General features: G+C 42.5%; 1 long non-coding RNA gene across 1 annotated transcript in view; it reads left to right on the top strand.

Annotated features, from left to right (window-relative positions):
- The window catches only part of LOC135315674 (uncharacterized), a 300,200-nt gene that overhangs the window by 208,099 nt on the left and 75,583 nt on the right, over positions 1–16,518 (top strand). Inside the window, exon 5 of the long non-coding RNA XR_010375148.1 lies at positions 8,078–8,145. This is a non-coding gene — a long non-coding RNA (uncharacterized LOC135315674). The remainder of the gene's footprint in view (positions 1–8,077; positions 8,146–16,518) is intronic.

The following is a 16,518-nucleotide window of genomic DNA, read 5'->3' as shown; positions in this document are numbered from 1 at the left end:
CAAATATCTTTGTGTTTCGATAGTCACATGCTGAATTGGACCGACTGAGGCTCTCAGAGAGATGCAGCTGTGCCAGCTGTGTTCATTACTAGGAGAGTCAGCTGTGAGAAAACAGGTGAAGCTCCCTAATTTGGTTAGCCTAAACTCCCAAACAGCTAAAGCTTGGGTGAAACAAACTTCAGTCTCTGCTGTCTTGAATCAGATTCATAATTGTGACAACTTTAGCACATATTTCACCTAGTCCTCTTTTATCACTCAACATGTCTCTTGTTTTCTAAGGTGAAACTGATTCTGTGTAGACAGCTGGGAGAGGGAGCCTCCCTTTTTTCCTTTTTTTGGATTGAGATTTGTTTGCACGCACGCTACATCTATCTGAGCACGCTCCTCTCCTGCAGTCCTTTCAGGAATCAATGCTTAGAATAATGGCTCTGCTTTCCTCTGAATTGAGCTGGTTAATAACTATTGCTAGGGAAATCAATCAGCTCTATGATATCTTATTACTTACGCTAATTTAATCACAAGGAATGGGTCATTGCTTCAGTTCAGAGGGCAAAATTGAGTGTGTGTGGATGTGAGAGTGTAGAGAGAAAGAAGCAGAGGAAGGGAGGCTTCATGAACTGGCGTACAGGGGGTAGAAATGGCATGGACTCTCCCAAGGCTGTAGGATGGATGACAGAAAGAAAACTCTCATCCACTCTCTATAGTTCCCGGTAATCTATAGATTATAGATCCATTTTTAGCGTTGTTTTCATGTTCCAAAGTGTCTGAATAGGTAGAGAGAAAGGAGAGCTTTTGCTTTTTTCCCCTCTCCATTTTGTCTGTGTCTACACAACCTAAAAGAGGAAGATGACCAAGAGACACAAACAAACAGAAAAGACGTGCGCCTTCCGTCGAGGACTTCTGAGCCCCTTTCATGTTCTTGCACACCCAAGAAAAAGGTAAATGCAAAGTAACTGTTCATGTGTTGAGCGTGTAATGATTAAAAATAAGGAAACAGCATGTAAATAGGGTGTCTGGAGAAATAAGATTAATTTACAAAGTGTGCAAATTCATCCTGGCAAAGATAGTCATAACATTTTCAAGCTTGCCTCTAATTTCTGTTTCCTTTCCTATACACATGATTATGTTATGTAACGCCTTTCCTATATACTCGTGTTCCTAGTGGAGAGTACTACTTTTGTTCATCACTACAGAAAGAAGATTAAAAAAAATGTGTACACACTGACTGTATCTCTACCGTAAAAATTTTTCTTAGAAGTCTTTCATTCAGAAAAAAAACCCCAGTATCTGTTTTCTGGTATAACCAAGTGTTGAGTTCCAGAAGCTAAGTAAAAGCCCAATATATTAAGCGTAGCTGTGTAGAAAGTCATGCATCTCCATGATTTTTGTATAGGTACTTCTTTCAAGTAGCCTGAATTCCTGCAACTGTTTGATTTTACTCAGATCCTGTTGGGTTTGTATGGTTTCCCCTCCAGTATGAGAGGATAGATAAGACCGTTTACAAACTCTCGGGAAGATAACACCTGTCCTGGGGCAAAACCTTTCTGATGTTCCAGTATACGGTAAAAAGCAGTCCATGTTGGATGAAAGGTAGTGAATAGCATTTAGCAAAGCCTTGAATAGAATATTGTTTTGTGTTGACAAAAACAGATGTGTTTTTAAAAGTACTGGCTGATCATGCTTAATCCTTAAGGAATTACTTTCTGTGAAATAGTTATATTGCTTTTAGAGTTGGTGCCTTTCTAGTGGGAAGAAAAGAATCAAAAACTGACCCATCAATTTATAAACACCTGTCAGACTGTTACTGAATCTCTACACGCAAACAGCACCGCTTTCCTGACAAACAGATCTTGGGCACTATTAGAAAAATAGAAAGCACTAGTGCTAACTGCTGCACTAACATTATCTAATTCACTTTATTAGCTAGGTAATGGACTAAAGCCATCACGGTCTAATTGAAATAAATACATTAAAACTGTGAATTAAAGTAACTGCATTTTGATGAGTTTGGGTTATTCATATGGCTGCAAAATGTTATTTTTAATCCAAACACTGCTGGACACATCTCTTTGTGCCCCAGGGATAGTACAAAGTTAGTTATTGGCCTCTGTTTTTGTACCCTACCCCATTTAATTCACATTTACACATTTCCTAGCAAGATCTGATAACTTAAAAAGAAAAAAAACCCCAAACAATAAAAGAAAGAGGGAAATGTCAAATGGCATTAAAGCAAGTACCAAAATGTAGGTTTCTAGAGTTAGGTATCTCTAAAAATCCTTTGACAAATTTCAAAATATTTTCAGAAATGCTCACCTTTAGCCAAACTCAGCTTCTGAGTGTCTGTGGGGATTCTACCATGGACTTAGGAACGGTTGGGCTGATGCAGAGCTATTCTGAAATGCCTGCCCTAAGCTTATTTTTTATCAACTGCAGCATTTGATGCAATAATACTAAAGGCATTTTAGTGAAGGTTTACGCTGATCATGCAAGACTCCTCAATAAAAGAGTCGTCTTGTCTGTCCAACACACTGGTGGTCCTTCCATTCCCTGTTACTCATGTGCGTCTGCTGCATCCTCTTGCAGCCTGTTGCTTGGGGATTCCACATTAACTCCAGGTTTGTTCTGGTTGTTGCACTGTGTTAGCTGAAAAGTATATTAACTTTGATCTTCCAGGGGGTCAGATTCTGCAGTTGCTACAGAGATGCTTTTTTTTTTTCAGCAAGAGGGAAGTTTTAAGTGGGAGGAGAGTGCTTTTGTGACTCTCTCTGTGAAGCTGTATTCTGAACTGTGACTTGGAACTTTCTGAGGTTTCTTTTTATCTCCTGACAAGATTACATAGCTTTATTTCACCCCCTTCTTATTCAGCCAGTGATCAGCTGGGCAGGTAGTAGTGATACCCTTTTTTCTTTTACGGTCTTTTTCATCCAGATGTGCCATTTTACTTACAGCAAGATGTGCAAGCACTCATAGTCTGGACTTGTTCTCATTGGCAAAGATAGAAAGCTGGAGAAACTTTAACTGTTCTAGGTTGACACCCATTTAAATAGGAATCTAACTTAACTCTCTACATAGTTGTCTACAAAGGTGAGTGGCTGTTTGCTGGTTTTAACCCATGGGTGTTCTCTGTGTTGGCCTCCTGCTTCTGTGGAAGGAGCAGTTTCAGGGCATAAATGAAGATCTCTCCAGCCCCAAGGATGATTGACCAGTAAGGTAAGGGAGTAAATCTTCACGCTATGCAAGCTGATTAATCCTGGGTTTAATTTCTCCTGTTCTCTTTCAGCTGATAAAGTGGGCAGCCCTGTGTTTGTCAGTTTGTGGATATCACTAAAGGAGCATAACTGAGTGCTTAAAAAAGCCCGACGAGAAGGCAAAGACCCTGGAATAAGTACATCACTTTTATGTGAAGCAAGAACATAAAATTACACCCAAAGGAAATCCCTTAGTTTGTAGCCTACTACAGTCCTGAAATACTCCGATACCTCGAAGTTTATTAATGAGGGCTGTGAGATCTTAACAGGAATGTGGGCACTACCATTCTGCTCTGTTGCTTTACTATTTGGGGGAAAGGTTAATAACAGAGGTGATTAATTGTAGGGCAGGGGTCCATGGAAGTTTGGGGGCAGAGAAAGAGGTTTCTTTTCAATCTTTTTTTAAAATTCTAATTAATTCTATATCACCTGTTATATAGCAGAATCCTGATATCAGCAGTGTCAGAAATCAGGGCCTGATCCTACTTCCCACTGAAATCGATGGGAGTTTTGTCATTGATGGAGCAGCTGAGCAAGTAACTTGCAAGAATTCATTTATTTAACAAATTTGGCTGCTGCTTCTGCTTATCTCTATTGATTGTACTCATGTCCAATCAGGTTTGCAGCATTAGCTGCATTACCTTACAATAACAGGGTAATTCACTTGGGGAATGTTCCTACCAAGTCCTAGAATCCACACAGAGATAAACAAAAGGTTTATCCCGTGCAAAGATGTCTTCTGTTTTTTTCAGGGGTGGCTGCCTCTTTTGTTAGTCTTATATCTCAAGGAACTGTATTCCCTTTTTGGAGCTGCCAGACTGAAAACGGAAAGGTGAAGTGACTTGAGGAAGATTAGCTAGTGCAACGGAAGGGTAATGCAACAACAACTGTAAGCTTTGGGCTTGGGAAACCTAGTTTCAAATTTCAGTTCCGCCATGAGCTTCTCTGCCACCTTCTGGGTGTAAGTCTGTCAAATGGGCCTCGGGTAGCCTTTCCTTACAGGATGCGCATGGGAGCACAGAATCACTGCAGGCAGCAACGGTGTCTTGGTGCTGTGGAGAAGGCTTGGGCAGGCGGCTGGGCAGAGGTGTGCCCTTCTGCATTGCTGTGCTGCTGTTGCTCTACCTTTGACTGCAATGGACATGTGGAGTCAGCCAAGGGGAGAACCAGGGATAGGATTGAGGTTCCTGTGGGCAGCCCCGCTCCCTGTGTCTGCCAGCCTAGTATTATGCATGCTTAGAAAAGGGGGAAAGAATGTTATTTTCCATTTTCTAAGTGGGTGTCATAAACCACAAAGACTTAAAAAGCAAATATTGAAACATCTTCAATGAGAGCTTTTCACAAACATGGAGTTCTGACCTGGACCTGTACATAGTTGAGTGTACTCAGAGAAGAGCCAAGCTTTCTGCCTCCTTGTGGGGCCCGGCTTTGTGGCCCCCACCCCCATGTCCAGCAAGAGCAGAAAGGCAAGTTTTGAAAAGGTAGAACATCTGTGACTATAATTCTGGTTTGTAAATAAACCATCAAGGGGGACCTTTTGCAGAAGTGATTCTGCCAAGCTTAGCACAACGCATCCTTTTGCTTCAGATTCTTGCCTGAGCTGTCGGCCTGAAATCCTTGATTACTATTGCTTGTTTTTCTTTTTCCCTTTCTATTTTGATAACACCCTGAAGCTTTTGTTTTCTGAATTCCTTCTCTACTTTTTATGACTTATGATCACAGAACATAGAGCAGCTTGGTTATTAACCACTTGTTTTCCTTACACTGCAAATACAGTGTAAATATTTTCCTCCCGGCCAATTCTTTTTTCATAATATCATTCAAATTTTCCTCTGTTTAGGGTTCATTGTATGTCCAGGCAAGTGATATGTTAGATTGTTGGGGTCATCGCTCTGGACTTTATTGGAGGAGTGGTGATGGTGGGGCAGGCTGCTGATATGCCTAAAGAAATCCAGGGCTTCTTCCAGGTGATAGAGTTTAGTTCCACAGCCGCAACTGATCTGGAGAACTAGAGAAGCCACCCAGGGTTACATCAAATACATGAGTCCTGTGATACAAATCTGTAGTGGCAAGAAAGCAAGTGGTATAGACGCGCAATACTTCTTGAGACAGCATCAGGTAGATATTAGGTCTTGGCTGTTTGGTGGTTGTAGCTGTCCACTGGAGAGTCAGCAGTGAGAACAAGTCTGGGTCTGGTCCACTTTAGGGCTGTGCTGCTCATGGCAGGGGGGAGAAGCAGCTGGTCACTGTTACTGAGGTAACTAGACACCTCTTCTTCTCTCTGATGGTTTCCCTTCCAGGCCAGACATTTCCTGGGTACCAAAATAATCTTCCCTGTAACTCTGTATTGATAAAAACTTGCTCTGTTGAACAGCAACACACACAGCATAGATTCTGCTTAGTTATTTTCTGGTGTGGTCATGAAGAGGGGATGTTGAAATTATAAAAATTTTTACTTTGAATCCAAAGTTTACTTTTGATCATATTGTTATAATTCCTTCTCTTTCAACCACATCCCCCATGTTTGATTTTTTTTTTTGTAATTGTTTGAAGAAAAGCAGAGCTAACGCACGATTTAGGACCAGTCAAACCTCTGTGGCTTCCTTTTGCGTAAAGAAGCTGAGTGCAAGATTCTGTGCAAACAGTCTATTTATGTACGTAAACTACTTTATGGAGACCTCGATCTGCAAAGAGCTCTGTGTATAACCCAATGAAGCACAAGATTTCTGCTGAGGGCGGAGCTTATAAATGCAGCTTACAGCCTTGCCTGCATTAGAATGCATTAGAATAATGCTTTAAACACACTGTTACAGTTTTAAGTCCTGAATTCTCTACAAGTATGGTTATATAAAGTTGCTTTCTAAAGATGTGTTCAGTTCTGTATTCATAGTGACATAATTAAGCTGGACAAAGTAATATTTATAGAAGTATAACAGAGTCTTCATTAAAAATTTTATCAGTATAAATTAACTGGTACAGAAAAATGTTTTTCATATTTTTTCATATTTACACACACCTGAATATGGAATTTTTAGTCAACGTTTTTGTCAGTAAAATCTAAATATACACAGGTGAGACTGAATACCAACAGTGCACTTCACAGTTAATGCCCCGTGTGTTATAGTTCAGTATAGTAAAAGCAGTTTTTCAGTGGGTTTAAGAAACAGAAGTTGATTAATTTTCACTTTTAGAAGTGTTTCTTCTGTAATTTAATCAAATTCATTGTTTTGCTTTAAAAAGTATTCCAACAGCTCCAAGTACTTGTTGGTTTGGTTAGTCCCCCAAACAGACGTGATAGGGCACAGCTTTTGCTGTTCTTAAATGAACACAGAGGTTATACCAGCACTTTGCCTGCCGAACTTAGCATTCTCCAACATGCATGTTCTTCTAGTAACAGGGCTGTGAGGGAGATTACCCAAGTGATGCTGCCCCTCTGCGTGTTTCCATGCAGAATAATTAGTAGGCTTGTGAAACGTTTCCTTGAAATGAAGTCTGCTTTCATATGGTATTTGCTCAAAGAAAATCCCACTACTGTAACATCTGGTCAGCTGAACTCAAATTTCAAAAGACTTCAGACTCTTAATGAAGCCAAGAATTAAACATTAAAACAGAATTTGGAAGGAGAGGTAAAGCTAAGTTTGTTTGCCTGTCAGCTGGCTCCTTGAGTCGCTTCTCCATCATCAGCAGAATAATATATGAAAGATGTGCTGTAAATGGGAGCCGTTCATTTCTACTGGGGATTGCTGCCTTGTACTGCTGTGTCAAGTTTCCAGATGTCACTGACTTCACAAAGCAGCACAGATGGAAACAAATGACAGCTGCCCTTTCTGCCTTGTGCTCTTGTAGAAGTTTGTTAGATAAGCAATAGGTGACTGGAACACATTGGCAAGTGGGGGATGATCATTAGTTATAGATTAATTGCACTCACAAATAGCACCCAATCACTGGTGGAATGGGTGATTCTTTATTCTTCAAGTTGTCATGCAGCGCATTTTTTGCATATTTTGCATGAATTGTGGCAGAAGCGTCTTTCCAGAATTGATCTACAAATGCAGCGTGTGGACAGAAAGAGGAATATGTCTCAAGAGATTTCTAGACAAAGGGCCTTGGGTCAGAATAATGGAGAAAGGTTGGCATCGGCTCCGGCACACAGACCTGAAATTGTGCAAGGTAGCCCGAAGGATGTTCTGAGCTGCTTCTGACTTTCAGTAGAAACTGAATCTCCAGCAAATTTAGGCTACTTTTCAAGATACTCACTGAAATTAATAATAAGAATGTACACTAGGAGGAAGGTACATTTTCTCCTTCTTTATTTCACATATATTTTTAAAGTTATTCTCTGTCTTTGTTCCCCCTTTTGCGTTTCATTGCATACATTTTATTTCAGAGGAACTGGACTGCTAAGATGAATGTTGTTGGGGAGGGAGTGCTAGTGTTACCCTTAAAATTTATGCACCAATTACGAGCGCATCTACAATATGAAAAGAGGAGAGAGAGCTAGTAGACTGGAAGACCAGAACTGCTTTCAGATCAATAGACGAGCTGACATCGAGGCTAGAGGACTGATAGGAGTAGCGGAAAGGATAGGCATATTTGGCAGATTTCTGAAGACATTCAATAGCGACACCGAGATGGAGCTGATAAATCAATAGCTCTTTGGGCAGATTAGATTGGTATTTTAAATGTGTATGGAACTGTCCTGGCCAGGAAGACTGAACAACCACTGAAGGAATAGATAAGCATAGAAACATTAATTCATATTTCTGTATCATTTTATTGTGGTTTTAAAAGGAACTGTGTGGAACACCAAACTGTTTTCTTTTTTGCAGCTGGGAGGTTGGATCAGATGTAAGCTTGAATTGCACTATTACTCTGAAATTCCTCAGGCTGATGTGGGGTAAGTTAGCAATACTGAATAAATTATTGTTGCAGCGAAAAAGTGTTTAACATGGAGGTTGTCAGTTAACAGCAGGACACGACTGGGATAATTGTGCAATACTATTAGGGGTGGAGTGGAAGTTGGCCCAGTCCCAGCATGTGTATTATCTGTGTGTGGGTGTTTTCAAGAGCATAAGGATGTAAAGGAAGGCATTATGGCAAACTTTCAAACCATGCCGTCAACGAGACTTAGTATCCAAATTATGCCTTATTGAAGACAAGGGGAGTTTTGTCAATGATTTCAATGGGAGGAAAACTGGCCCTTTGTACACAAGGTTTTGTACTGCATCTGACAAATCAGGCTGTTTCCTCATGCTACCAATTAGACCAACTGTCATTGACTAGAGTCAAAATGTTATAAAGTAGTTTTAATCATCCTGGCTTTCCTGGGGTGATTTGCAACTTTTAGTGTGTGCTGATCAGTGTTCAGCTCTCCTACCACGTCCCTCCGTCTTCCCTAAAAACCTGCTGGAAGTTCAGCTTGAAGGGTTTCTTGCGAGTGATACTATTGTTGTGTTCACCAGATGTTGTGAAGCTAAATTAAAGGAGAGCTTGTACTAATGGAATTTCCTAGAAGTTTACAAGTGAATTATTATGGTTGGAAAACTTGGGCTATTTAATATATATTTCCACAGAGGCATGAAGGGAGGTCTGTGCTGAATAAAGAAAATGTATAATGATGAGAGGGGAAGAATGTCCTTGGTTTGCCTTCCCTTAGTTTGAACTTGATGGAAACTGGATCAGCCTAAAGATAGATCAGCCATTCATCTGTCCAGATTACATTAGCCAAAGTGGTTTGTCTGGTACCATTTTCCTTTCTAAGACTCACTGGCCTGGCCTGTTCAACAAGGATATGTTAACATGCTAAAATATTTTTAGAATAATTTTATTTAAAGAAAAAAACAAATGCTAAGAGGAAACTAATTCATGACAGCTAGGTTAGAGTGATCTTGTCTTTAAGTGCAAATACCACTTTATTATATTTGCATGTAAATAGATGCCAGATAAATGTGTCACATGAAAAGAACATTTCAAAGTCATTTGCTTTCCGGAAAATAGAATAGCTCTGCAGGACTTGGAAGGTTCCTAACTTGATATGTATTACATTCAGTGTTGATAAAATTGGTCTTTGCAAGTTTATTAACCCCTCAAAGTTATGCTGAAACACGGCTGCCTCTCTGCAAGGCCTTTTGCTGATTACTGTTAACTTGCGGTATGGTGTAATTAAAAGGAATGGGGAAATGAGGCCTGACAACAGTGTAGGGCTTCAGAAAGTGCTTATAGGGCTGATAGAATGGATTTCTTTACTTAAGAAATCAATGCGTTAGTAAAGAAAGTGGAATATCACTTTCTCCACTAGCTTTTGTGGTTGGACACTTGATCTTCCTCTGCTTGAGACAAATACTTGCTTCTCTTTACGTAGACCGTGATTGCTCAAATCATGATCGCATACAACTGTGAGACAGGGCTTAGGACCAATTGATTACACGCCTAAGTTATTCTCCAGGCATCTTCAAAAATGATGAGACCAGGCAGGCTGTGCTGGCTCTGGTTTTGTTGAGTTACAGACCCTTCCTCTGCAGTTGGTAGAGCATCTGATCTTGTGCTCATAGAGATTGGGTGGAGACTCTAACGGCTCTTACCTGTAAACTAGATGATTTTCAGTGCTATTTACTGAACATATGTACATCGATACGTTTCTTTTCTGGGTTAAGTATAGATGGCTCATCCACCTTGGTAAAGACCGGTGGTAATTGTCTTTTTGGCAAGAATGGTAACACGTCGTGCTGCTGAGCCCCATTTTGTCCCTCCTTACTCTCACCTTCATTATGTAAGTTTTTGCTGCCCTTGGCAGTGCCAGAAGGGTCTGGCTCCCACCTTAGATAGATAGAGAGGAAAGGTCAGTTTATTTATTACTCATCGTATAAGGTATTTACAGTACCTCAGACATTAAGATCGTACAATGGTTCTTACTTTTCTAGCAAACATATGCATAACGTCCACTGAAGAGAACAGTACTTGATTCAATAACTGTTGAGCTAACTTTTCTTGCCAGGAACTAGAGAGTTCGAGTTCTTCAATTATTCATAGTTGCCCCGATACCATTTTCCACGTGCGCCTAGCAGAAATCCCATAAATTTAATGTGTGTTCCTTGGACTCCCAATGGCTGGAGCAATGTGGTAGTTCACACCCAAAACAAAAAGCTCTGATAGGAAGTGTTGGATTACAGCAGAATATTTCCAGGCCAGAACATTACTATGTTCAAGATAGCTGTTTTCCTGTCATTCCCAAGTGTGAAATATGAACCAATGACTGACTTCAGTCTTTCATGGAAACTGCAGAAAGTACCTAAAAGCTAGTGGCAAGAATGAACCTAATACAAAGGAGTTTGGAACCAGACCCACTCAAATTATGATTTTTTTTTTTCTCTTTTTTAAAGTATAGTATCACCAAATGTAAGTAAGCCTGGGCCCAAAACACTAAAATGCTTTAACCAAAGGAATTTGCATCACACCAGGGCAGAGATGAAGTCAGGACAATACTTGTATGCTGAATCATAATTTGTCTGGATTTCTTTTTATCTTAACCTAGCCATTGAATTTCCTTAAGATTGATTTTGAAATTATTTCAGTATGTCAATAATTATCCAACTATAATCCAAGGTTCATTTTACTTTAACTTTTGTCTAGGAATACATGTATATGTACCTGTAGTATAGGTGCATTCATGCCTGTGTATAGGTGTGCACATAATTGCATGTGTTTGTGACCTCAGATTTGGAAGACCTGGGTGTTGTTCCTGATTGTCCTCCCTCTGTGTGGCTTGGCAAATGTTCTTGCCTTCTACCACCCCCTCTTGCACTTCTCTCCTGCTTATGGAGGCCGTAGCTTTTTGGGGAAAGCTTGCTCTGCTTTGCTTTTCCTGTGTAGTTCTATGGAGTATGCCAGGGCACCATGCTGATGGAGATGGTGAGAAACTTTACAGAGTGTTCTGCTGGAGGCTTATGCTAATGATTAGCAAACACAATACTATTTGTAAGCAGTGGGGTTTAAAATAACATCTGTATGGTTTAAATTGATGTCTAAGCCTGGGCAGACTAAACACACAGAATCACAGAATGGCAGGGGTTGGAAGGGCCCTCTGGAGATCATCTTGTCCAACCCTGCTGCTTGAGCAGGCACCCCCAGAGCAGGGGCACAGGACCGCGTCCAGGCGGGGTGTGAATGTCTCCAGGGAAGGGACCCCACAGCCTCCCTGGGCAGCCTGTGCCCCTGCTCTGGCACCCGCACAGGGAAGGGTTTTTTTTTTCTCATATTGAGGTGGAACTCCCTGTGTTCCAACTTGTGCCCATTGACCCTTGTCCTGTCATTGGGCACTATTGAAAAGAGCCTGGTCCCATCATCCTGACACCCACCCTTTAGATATTTATAGGTATTGATAAAATCCCCCCTCAGTCCCTCAGTCTTCTCCAGGCTGAACAAACCCAGGTCTCTCAGCCTTTCCTCATATGGGAGATGCTCCAGCCCCTGATCATCTTGGTAGCTCTCCGCTGGGCTTGCTCAAGCAGTTCCACATCCTTCTTAAACTGGGGGGCCCAAAACTGGACACAGCACTCCAGATGTGGTCTCACTAGGGCTGAGTACAGGGGGAGGATAACCTCTCTCAATCTGCTGGCCACACTCCTTTCTATGCACCTCAGGACACCGTTGGCCTTCTTGGCCACAAGGGCACAGTGCTGGCTCATGGTCTACTTGTTGCCCACCAGCACTCCCAGGTCCTTCTCAGCAGAGCTGCTTTCCAGTAGTTCAGCCCCAGCCTGTGCTGGTGCGGGGGGTTGTTCCTCTCCAGGGGCAGGACTTTGCACTTGCTCTTGCTGAATTTCATGAGGTTCCCCTGGGCCCAGCTCTCCAGCCTGTCCAGGTCTCGCTGGATGGCAGCACGGCCTTCTGGTGTATCAGCCCCTCCTCCCAGCCTGGTATCACCAGCAAACTTTCTGAGGTTACACTCTATTCCATCATCCAGCTCATTGATGAATATGTTGGAAAGGACTGGACCCAGCACAGACCCCTGGGGAACATTGTTAGGTACGGGCCTCCAACCAGATTGCTCCGTTGATCACGACCCTCTGAGCTCTGCTGTTGAGCCAGTTCTCTGTCCACCTCACTGTCCTCTCATCCAGCCCACACTTGCTTAGCTTGCCTATGAGGATGCTATGGGAGACAGTCTCGAATGCCTTCCTGAAGTCAAGATAGACAACATCCACTGCTTTTCTTTCATTGACCCAGCCAGTCATGCTATCGTAGAATGCTATCAGGTTGCTCAAGCATGATCTTCCTTGGTGAATCCATGCTGACTACTTCTGATAACCTTTTCCTCTACATGCCTGGAGATGACCTCCAGCATGAACTGCTCCATCACCTTTCCAGGGATGGAGGTGAGGCTGACTCGTCTATAGTTTCCCCAGGTCCTCCTTCTTGCTCTTTTTGAAGACTGGAGTGACCTTTGCTTTCCTCCAGTCCTCGGGCACCTCTCCTGTTCTCCATGACTTTTCAAAGATGATGGAGAGTGGCTCAGCAAGAAGAACTTCCAGCTCCCTCAGCACTTATGGGTGCCCATGGCATCGGGGCCCATGGATTTGCGAGGATCCAGTTGCATAGGTGATCTCTGACCCAGTCTTTCTCAACCGATGGTAAGTCTTCCTTTGTCCCAATTTGCCCTCTCTTCTCTGGGGGCTGGGATGCCTGATGCCCAGTTTTAGCAGTAAAGACCGAGGCAAAGAAGGCATTCAGTAACTACGCCTTCTCTGCATCCTGCGTTACCAGGGCCCCTTCCTTGTTCAGCAGGGGACCCGCTGTGTCCCCAGTCTTCCTTTTACTGCTGATGTATTTAAAGAAGCCATTCTTCTTATCTTTGGCATGCGTTGCCAGATTTAATTCCAGGTGGGCCTTGGCCTTCCTCGTCACATCTCTGCACACCATGACAGCATTCCTATATTCCTCCCAAGTGGTCAGTCCCTTTTTCCACATACTGTGACCCTCATTTTTCCATCTGAGTTTCTCTGAGAGCTCTTTGGAACATTACACACACTCTGTGTAATGTTCCTTAGGCCTTGCTTTTGACATCTCTTCTGCAATTTAAGCACCAAATGCCAAACTTTAGTTGCAAGAGATGAATGGCCATAGGTGCTGTTCACCAAAGGTGCTTCGACCCTGGATATCGCACCCTCCTGTGTCCCCTTCTTTCCACCTTAGGCCTGCAGGACAGCCCAGCAGGCATTGCTGTCCATCACCCGGCCTAACAATGACAGGCAACTGTCTGCCCGCTTTGTACCACCTCAGCTCTATTGATGTCTCAGACAGTAGATGGATACATTTGTCAAAATTCCCTGAAAATCTTTATTATTTGGAAAGCACGCTTCTTTCCCTCAAGTCTGCGTGGCTATCGATGTCGGCTTACCATGGTGCTGTTCGCCAGGGCGAGTACAGCCAAGAGGAAACAGGACGGCTTCCAAAGAGCTCAGCAGCTGCGCCCTGTCAGCCTGTTGAAAAGCAATCTCCCTTAACAATGGACTAAAACATCAGCGCTACTGTATAGACATCACAGGCTCACCCTCACTGAGCCGTGTGTTTGTGTATCTCGTGGCTGCCACATACAGGACCTTACCCATCCATCAATATCATCACTTTTAAGAGGGGGGGGGGGGGGGGGGGGAAAGCAGCAGAGACATTCCAAATGGTTTTACATGAAAAAGAAGTGGCAGACTTTGTGTTTGGCATGGTGTGCTGGAGGTTCCCATGCTGCGCAGCACCTCTCCCTGCAGATGGGCAGGGCGAGTTGCCTTTGGGGCATAATGCCTTTGATTAAAATTGGCTATTCTGAACTTCCTGCTGGCCCCAAGGCAGCTTGGTGAAATGTGACTGTGACAGCATGAGTGCAGAAGCCTGTCATTCCATTTCCAGCCAGTTTTAGTGTTGATGCAAGCCTTGCCAACAGTAGTTCTCCCAGTAAAACTTACAGTAAAATACCCTCTTGTCCTGGAACCTTTGCATTAATTAAATGAAAATAGATCAAGCAAAATCAAAGGTTTTCTTTTGATTAAACCGCAGTTTACGTGGCAAATATCCTCTGTCTGTTTATAGAAAATGTCGTCTTCTGACTGATACCCCGCTAACCAGCTGCAAGCACAGACTGTGCTGGAGCCCTAGAAACCAGACTGAATTCTCCCTGGGACAGCCTGCCCCACATTACCGCTTCCCCTCCCTTACCTGCCTTCCTCTAGGCAAAGTTGAGGCAGGTTTAGCTGCAAAGTTGGGTCATATTGGGAATGTAAAATGAATATCTAATAACAGGGCAATTTAACAGAGCAGTTCCTAAAGGCTGAAAACAGATTTGTATCAGCACATTGATCAGTTGCTGGAGACTTGCAGAATCTTGTATTTCTAAACGTCCCTGTCTAGGTGAGCTCTATATGAAGATTTATTCCTGCTGAGTTTTACACCAATGTCTCTTTATTACTCCCATTTCCTCTCAAGAATATCTTTGGGTACCAGGAGTTTGAGGCCTGTGGCTCTGGCCCATCTGAAAACTGTAGCATTTGAGACATACTATCTAGGAATTTCAGACTTAAGGAGGGCAAAGAAGGTAGGCACGCAAATGGAGGTGAGAGAGGGAAATGGCACTTATCTGTTTTGATTTTGCTTGTGGAGCCCAGGGTCCATGAAGACAAAGATAAACCTAAAAGTAGAGGGTAATTAGAGATGTCAGCAAAATGAAAGGTGCAAATATCGGTGCAGACCCTTTAGAGCCCTTCAGTTAATTTCTCTGTGTATAGAAGTACTGGAGAGGAAGCAGCAGGCACAGCTAATAGTTCACTGCAAGTTATTATTTGCAAAGATCAGAGCATATTGTTGGAAAAGAGAGGATTTCAGAAGTCAAAAGAAAAATAGTATCTGCAGTGAAAGCAGGCAGAGCCCGTTGGACTTAGGTTAATTCTTGTCAGGAGTGAGGACTGAAAGAGCAGAAGAAAATACATGTCAGCCCTCAGATACAGAGAGTTGAGCTCCTCAGTGGATGGAGTGCTTGTTTCTAGCCTATGTTGATCTCAGAAGTTTGCTCCTTTGTTTGACTGTGGATCTGGCTGAAGCTTTATAAAGTTCTTGTGCAAACCAGTTGAATCCAGCCTCAGACTAAATTAAAGTTCTTACAGGTATTTGAATCCCCCAGGAGCTAATGAATCATTTGATATGAAATAGGAAAATAATCACATTTTCAGATTTTGTAAACACTTGGATTAGCACCCAAAATCACTTTGAAGCAGAATTACCCTGCCTGTCTCAAGGAGACTAGATATGTCACATGGTGCTAGAACACAGCCAAAGATGTACAGAAATCTTGAGGTATCGGGAAAAGGAAGGAGTGGGAATGCAAAACTACAGATTCTGTTGGATAGCCTTTGCTAACGTAATCTTACGTGCATATTGAAGGGTGAGGGCAAAACTGTTGCTTTTCCTTCCAGTTAAAGACAAAGACCATATTTTTCAGGCTCTTAAGGCTTCTCTCCGTGCTTGATGTGAGTGCAGACACCTGAACTTCCTGTAAGCTGAAACATGCAAGGCTGTGTGCTGGGTTAAATCACATTGCAGGAATGGCTATCTGCTTCACTGGGCTTTGTGGTAGGTTTGGGCTTCAACTCTGTGTTGCAGCTGGGCAAATACCTTCAAGCAGTGTCCTTTGAGCATCATCGCTCCTGCTGTGCAGTACCATCGCATTTCCCTCCCTGACTCAGCTGCTCAGCAGATCATAGTTCAGCTGCATCTGACATGTGGGGTGATAGAGCAGGAAAAAGATTATAATGCGGCTCTGTGAATTCATGAGATGGTGGTACCTCTGTGGAGAGCGATGGTCTCCAGATGTCATAGACAGCTTTGAAAACCTCAACCTCTGTGACGCTAGAATTTAGCTCATAAAATAATTTTCATTCAAGTCCCCCTCTCTGCCCCCTACTCTCCCCCTAAACCCCCCATGCTTAGTTTGCTGAAGCCTTGAACCAAGCTGTATGGAGCAGATTGCCATTTTGTGTTTGGGATGTGTAATGTAACGGGATCCTTAGTTCCCAGCGGTGTCGCTGGGGATAAGAAATAATTACAGTAAGTAACATGCGCTTTCTAATATGATGGCTTTCATTGTGGATTGTAGTTAACTTGTTCTTTGTCTTTCTCATCAATACCCTTAACATTTCAGATTAATAATCTATTGTTCAGCTGATGTGTAAAAACTTGCATAAGAAAGAAAAAAGGTCTGAAAGTTGACACAAAATTTTTACCATGAACT

This window comes from Phalacrocorax carbo, chromosome 14 (genome assembly GCF_963921805.1).
Source record: "Phalacrocorax carbo chromosome 14, bPhaCar2.1, whole genome shotgun sequence".
NCBI lineage: Eukaryota > Metazoa > Chordata > Aves > Suliformes > Phalacrocoracidae > Phalacrocorax > Phalacrocorax carbo.
The sequence above is the reverse complement of the archived record's forward strand: the minus strand, read 5'-3'. Positions and strand labels throughout refer to the sequence as shown.